Source organism: Neovison vison, chromosome 6, assembly GCF_020171115.1.
Source record: "Neovison vison isolate M4711 chromosome 6, ASM_NN_V1, whole genome shotgun sequence".
Classification (NCBI taxonomy): Eukaryota; Metazoa; Chordata; class Mammalia; order Carnivora; family Mustelidae; genus Neogale; species Neogale vison.
Genome location: NC_058096.1, coordinates 69,705,443 through 69,712,378, shown reverse-complemented (window position 1 = coordinate 69,712,378; position 6,936 = coordinate 69,705,443).

Below are 6,936 nucleotides of genomic sequence, written 5' to 3'. Positions count from 1 at the left end.
AACCACCCCTCCTTCCCCAGGAAGAAGGAAGAAAATGTGTATTAAGTGGTGACTTTGTGCTGGACTATGCAAAGTGCTGTCTAATTCCTTTCCGTTAAACCCCCTGACAGCTCCCTGGGGTCTCTTAGTTTTCATGTCACCAGCAAGGAAACAGAGGCCCAGAGGGCCCAACCAACTGCCCGTGCGTGACCAGAGAGCTAGCTGGTGATCAGGTCACTCGGGATTCAAGCCCAGGCATGTCTGACCCCAAAACCATATTCGTGCCCCGTGACACCTTTCCTGAGGGGCGGCTAGCCCTGGCCACTTCAGCTTCAGGAAGTTCTCCAAGGTGGCATGGTGGGTGAGAGCCAGAGACATGGGGCCTCTGTCACCAGCTGGGGACGCCGCCCCCCCCCGGGTGCTGGCCGTGTCAGAGAGCCCCCACCCTGCTACAGGTGCTTTGTCTCCGGTCACTTACCAGCCCCTAAATGAACTCCTCTCTGGCCTAGGACAGTGTTGTGTGGCATCTGGGGAGCCCTCCTGCCCCGCCCTCCCTAACCCCTCCAAGTCCTGCTGCTGGTCCTCTGTGGTTGCAACAACTCTTGGTCTTGGGCTCCCCGCTCAACTGTCCTTTGCATCCCTGAGCTGGGCCGAGGACTCCTTTCCTCCTTCTGGGTCCTCGGCACCAAGACCAGCCCCTCCTTGGAGGTACTGCTCAGCTACCCTCTCATCCTCTCTCCTCCCCAAGCCCACTGATTTTTCTTTTCTTTTCTTTTTTTAATTTTATTATGTCATGTTAGTCACCACACAGTACCTCATTAGTTTTTGATGTAGTGTTCCATGATGCATCGTCTGCGTGTAACACCCACTGCCCGTCACAGCACGTGCCCTCCTTAATACCCATCACCGGACTTTTCTATCAGGACTCCTGTGCCCGGCTGTGAGTGCAAAAAAGCCCTAAGCCTTCTGTTTCATTTTCTGGCTTCTGTCCCTATTTTTTCCAAAGTACTTAAGTATGAGGAAAGAGGGGGCAGTAAGTACATCTCTTTTCTTTCCTGTGAAAGAGCTATTCTAGAAAGTTGAGGGGGTTACACACACCAACATAAACGAATTCTGTTTCTCTCATTCCCTCTCTCCTCCTCCCTCTCATTTCCTCTCCCTCTCTCTCTCTCACTCCCTCTCTCTCTCTCATTCCCTGTCTTTCTCATTCCCTCCCTCTCCCTCTCTCTCTCATTCTCTCTCTCTCTCTCTCTCTCTCATTCCCTCTTCTCTCATTCCCCCCACCCATCCCCTACCCAAGCTGGCTTTCTCAAGCAGAGCCACTATCACAGGTTCAATGTTCCTTTTCCTCGTCTTTCCACATTGTGCTTAAAGCCTCACTTCCAAGCTCCCCTGCAGGGTGGGAAATCAACAGGCCTCAGTCTCTGTCCTGCCAGCTTCCCTTCAGCCTGCGAGGGCTTTGGACCTGGTGACAGCGATGTGGTGGCCCAAGCACAATTTCAAATGACAAGATCCATCAGTTTAAAGAGACCCTGCAAGCCTCTTTCTTTTAATCCATTTGGAAATTACTCTTATAAATGATACTAGATGAAAGTCCTTTTTAATTTTCTCCCAAATAGATAGCCTGTTGTGCTCACGTTATTTATTAAATAAATCACTCTTCTTCCACTGGGTCGAAATACCACATTTTCATATACAAAATTCTATTGGGATCTATTTCTGAATTGTCCATTTGTGCTCTGATCTATATAGCTGTCCCTATGCCTGTATCATATTGATTTATTATGGTGGCTTTTTAGTGTTTTAATGCCTAGTAAAGTAGACGCCTCCTTGCTATGCTTCTTTTTACACTTACTGGCTGGCTACTCGTGGGCATTTTTCCCCTCCATCTGAGATTTAAGATCGTCATAATCAATTATGCCCCCAAAAGCCTTCATTGGAATTCTAATTGGAGTTGCCTTGATATATTAATAGTGACATAATTGATTTTTTATGATACTAACTCTCCCATTCAAGAACATGATACATTTTTCCATTGATTCAGTTAATTTATATCCTTCCGCCTCACATTATCAGTTATTCTGTGTATGTACATCCTGTACTCTTCTTATTCATATTTCAGATTTTTTGTTAGGGTTATAAATGGAATGTTTTCCCCTTTCCATTTCTAGATTCTTATTCCTGGGATATAAAAAGCTTGTGTCCAGCATTACCAAATGCTCTTATTTGTTCAGAAATTTTTTAAACTAGAATTTCTTGGGTTTTTCCGGGTTTCGAATCATTTGATCAATTTAGCTCTGTTTTCTCCAATACTTATACATGTTATTTTATTTTTATTTTGTCTTAGTAGATTCACTAGAACTTACAAAGTACTATTGAATAATAAAAGTAATAGTTGGCATCTTGTTTCTGAATTTCATTGCCTTGCTTTATCAGTTCAAGACTTAGAGTGATGTTTCCTGTTTTGTTTTTAGAAAAGTCTTAATCATGGAGCACCTGGGTGGCTCAGTGGGTTAAAGCCTCTGCCTTCGGCTCAGATCATGATCCCGGAGTCCTGGGATCAAGCCCCATATTGAGCTCTCTGCTCAGCAGAGAGCCTGCTTCCTCCTCTCTCTCTGCCTGCCTTCTGCCTACTTGTGATCTCTGTCAAATAAATAAATAAAATCTTTTTTAAAAAAATAAAAATAGTCTTAATCATATCTAAATAGCCCCCCTTTTATTGCCATTTATTTAGAGGGTTTTTTGGTAGGAAGAACTTCTGGGCTGTTTGGTTTCATTGTTGTTGTTTTGCCCAATGCCCTTTTAGCGTTTATTGCTCTGATCATATGGTTTTTCTCTTAATTTGTTGATTTGGTAAATTATATTGACAGATATCCTGATATCCAAATACCCTTGCCTTTCCTACTTGGTTAAAACGTACCATTCAGTTGATAATTTGCTGTATTCTTTTACTAATATTTCATTTTTTTGTTTTTACAGCTACATCCATAAATACTGGCAGTCTATATGTTTTGAATACTAATAGTGTAACAACTGAGTTTGATATTAACATTAGGCTGGGAGAATTGAATCTGGGAGATTTCCATCTCTTTTCTCTGTAAGAGTTTTCAATGGTCAGAAATAACCCTGGCATTGTTTGTTCTTTAAAGTTCAGATACTATTTAACTGTTGAAATCATCTGACCTTGGTGTCTTATATATTAGTACTTCTTTAAGTGTTGTTCTAATTTCTTCCACAGTAATTGTTCTCTTCAAATTACCCACCTCTTCTTGGGTCATACTGGATTTGTGGGAAATCATCATTTGCTTCTACTTCAGGTCAGGAAACAATGTTCCAGGCCCAAGTCTGGTCCACTCTCTATCTTTCTACTGCCATTGAGCTGAGAATGCTGTATACATTTTTAAACAGTTATTTAAATACCTACATAATATTCTCGATTTATCTCTAGAATTGAAAATCCTAAAATACTTACTACCTGGCCTTCTCCAGGGAAAGTTCGACAACACCCATTCTCCATTTTCAAGTAGTTTGCTGATGAGTTGTTTGTAACATTCTCTTACTGTTTTAATCGGCATTCTCTGTTGCTCTGTCCTTTTCTTATTCCTAATCTTACATCTTTTTGCTCTCACACTTTTTTTCTTAATCAGGCTCATGAAGAGTTTATGTAAACATTATTAATCTTTTTGAAAAATCTAGTTTTTATATTAATACATTCTACTTTTTCGGTTTTCTATTTCATTAACATTTAACTTCTGGCTGTGCTACCCTGTTTTCATCATTATTTTGGATACCACTGAGAAAAATAAAACACTTTCACATAATTTGGGACATAAAGTCTTCTTATCGCTTAGAATGTTATTTTGGACTTATTGGAAGAGTTTTTTTTAATTCACGAGGCATAAATTTTAATCATATTTCTTTCGTGTATCCCTAAAAGGGAAATACAAAATTGCTTAAGAGATTTCGAAGTTGTCTTCTGAGAACCCAGTTCTTTTTAATCACTTTTAAATCACTCACCAATGTTACCATTTTTCCATATAACACTGTCCTCCGTGCCGATGACTCAGCATTTTTTAAAAGGGTGATCTCCAAACGGCTAATCCTCATTTCGCAAGTTTTGTTGCTAGTTCTCTCACATGCCTTATTGGAAGTGTCATTCATAATATTTCAGACATCAAACAGTATCCACATCTCTTCCTCAAATAGTGCTTCAGTGGGTTTGTGGCTGACATGCCAAGGGATTTCAGTAGTGCTACCAGGAAGAATAGCCAAATTCTCACGTGCACAGGAAATAACAACAGGACCACACTGCCCCATGGTCAACACAAATTGAGGACACGCTCTGATTTCAGAGCTGTCAAAATAAAAAATAAAATGGGTCTGAGAATCAGTGAAATCTGGTTAGCCTCACTTCCTGGTTTATTTTGGTTTATTGGTTTTTTCTCTTCTTTTTAAGATAGGTAACATATTTATTTTTAGTCCTTTTCTGTATTAAGGAATATATTTGAGGCTGTGAATCTTTCTGTGAGAACAGCTTTTGAGATAAGGTTTAAGTATAAAGCTTTATTTTTACTGCTTTTACTATATTGTAATTCATAGTGTTTTTACTTTTGATTGCACTAAGTATTTTCTTTTTATTCTTATTATCCATGTAACCATATTTTGGTTACTCTCCAATATTTGTTTTTTTCTTTTGTTTTGTTTTCTCCAATATTTGTTTTTACTTGTACTGGATCATGACCATGCGACTTGCCTTGTAAAATCTATTTTAAAATGGAATAAGATGTCCTTTTTAACATACATAACTAATTTTTCAAGTTTTTATGAACATACAAGAATGCATAATATTTTTAAAGAAAATTAAATTAAATTAATTGAAATAAAATCCACTAAGAATTAAAATCAGTTTGATTTTTCATTCAATTCCTTATTGTCTTATTTTTTTCCCTACTACTTGTCAAAACTAGAAAATTAAGAAATTTCAAGAAGCCTAGAGTTTCTGGGTAATATGGAAACTTAAGTGGACCAGGGGAGGGAGATTCTTTCTGAAGGATATGGTCAAGTTGAGGTCAACGTGGAGCCACAAGGTGGAGGAGAGCTTCTGGGATCCTGGTAAAGCTCTAGGTGTTGGGAGGGGTTGTATTCACATGCCAGGCATGTTCCATTTGTGAAAACTTTATGGGTTTTGTGCACTTCTGTCTATTTTTTTCAAGGTTTTTTTTTTAATGCAACTACAAGATAGAGTTATTTCATGTCATTTCTTCTTTCCCTAGTCCCCATTCTCTTCAACAAATATTGATCTAAAAGAAATATTGATTCCACCTTTAGACCTTTGCCTGTAGAAAACTGCTGCATGTGCCTGCTCCTTCCTTTCTTCATAGTCCTTTTATAGTAGTCAGGATAATTTAACCTATGGTTTAACCCAACATTTCCATGGCTGAACTTATTCCCGCAAAGCCTTGTGCAGGTCAGGAGAACTTCCTCCATCTTGTCTCCATCTAGAAAGTACAACCCTTAAACATCACTGTAGCAGAAAAAGAGACATCTGGAGCGTCCAGCTGGCTTTTAAGAGCCAGGTCTGCAAGTGCTTTACACCATTTCTATCCTCATCAGATGGCAAGAACCCAGTCATAGAACCCAGTCAAACTAACCACAGTGGGGGCCCAGGGGAAAGGAGTGGTCATTTTGCTCCCAGTCACATGCCTTAATGGCCTAGAAGAGAAGTTCCACACATCAACCTTACAATTTTTCAGCTGTTCCAGATATCTCTTAATCCTGCAAACCAGCTCTTAAATTCAAAACTGGTGTCTTAATCTCTTTGTCTTCATCATAAAACCAAATGATGTATGTAAGCATTCTGAATCATCAGGAAAGCAAAAAGTTTCCAGTGTTTATATCTAGTTGGGTTTGGGTTGGGAAAGGGAGAGTTTTACTTATCTATCTGATTATTTATTTAACCTCTCTAATTTTTCTTGGACATTGCTTGGCATTTGTCCAATTTTACCTTTGATATTCCCATATGACCCATATGTTAAAAGAATCAGACTCATGTGATACAATAACAAAAGCCTTGATCATTTTCTCCTTCTACCTATTCAAACCCATTCTGTGGGGCTAATTTTCCTCTGCCCACTAGAGGAAATTTAAGGCAAGTCTCCTGGATTTACAGTCAATCATCACCAATTAAAAAAAAGTCTGTTAGCTATTTGTAGTCATAAAAATGGCCTTAGTTCAATAATTAAAGTATCTAGTCCTATGTAACAGTCACAAGATTCCACTCCCTTCCAAATTAAGTCTTGTACATGTCCACCCAGACAGACACACTTTGAGAAGGAAATAGGTGTGGTGAACTCGCTATTTCTTCATCCTGGGCTTCGATTCTCCTCCTCCATTCTAGGCTGCTTCCACCTCTTCTAGGCTTAGAGCACAGGGAGAGGTGAGGGGTGGAAACATTCTTATTAGACAGGTATTCTCACGAGTTGGTACACTATGAAGGTTAATTCCAACAAGCCTGGAGTACACCTGAGCTGTTTTACTCAGAAAAGAAATATACACCAGCATGGCACTGAATCCTGGTCAAGGTCAAGGCAGGGTTAATAGTCACTTTGTAGCCATTTGTCTAAGTTAAGTTTGGGCCTGGCTTGTACTAGCTTGTCAGCATTGTTTCATGGTAAGAGGGAAGTTGATGATTTGTGTGTGGCCTTAGGGAGAATCCCAAAGGTCTCAGCCACTGGAGCGGGTTTCATAGCAAAAATATACCTCCATGACCAGCGGAATATAAGAAGCCCTGGTCAAGACTACTTTGGTCTCCCTGTTCCTAGAATTCTGTGCGCACAGCAGTGGTTCCTGCTCTGAGAGAGCTCGTGGGTCTTGCCATGGCCCTTACAGAAGGAAGACAATTAGAGATTTAGCTCCGGGTCTCTCCTGGCCCCTTGCTGTGACACAGCCTATGGCTGA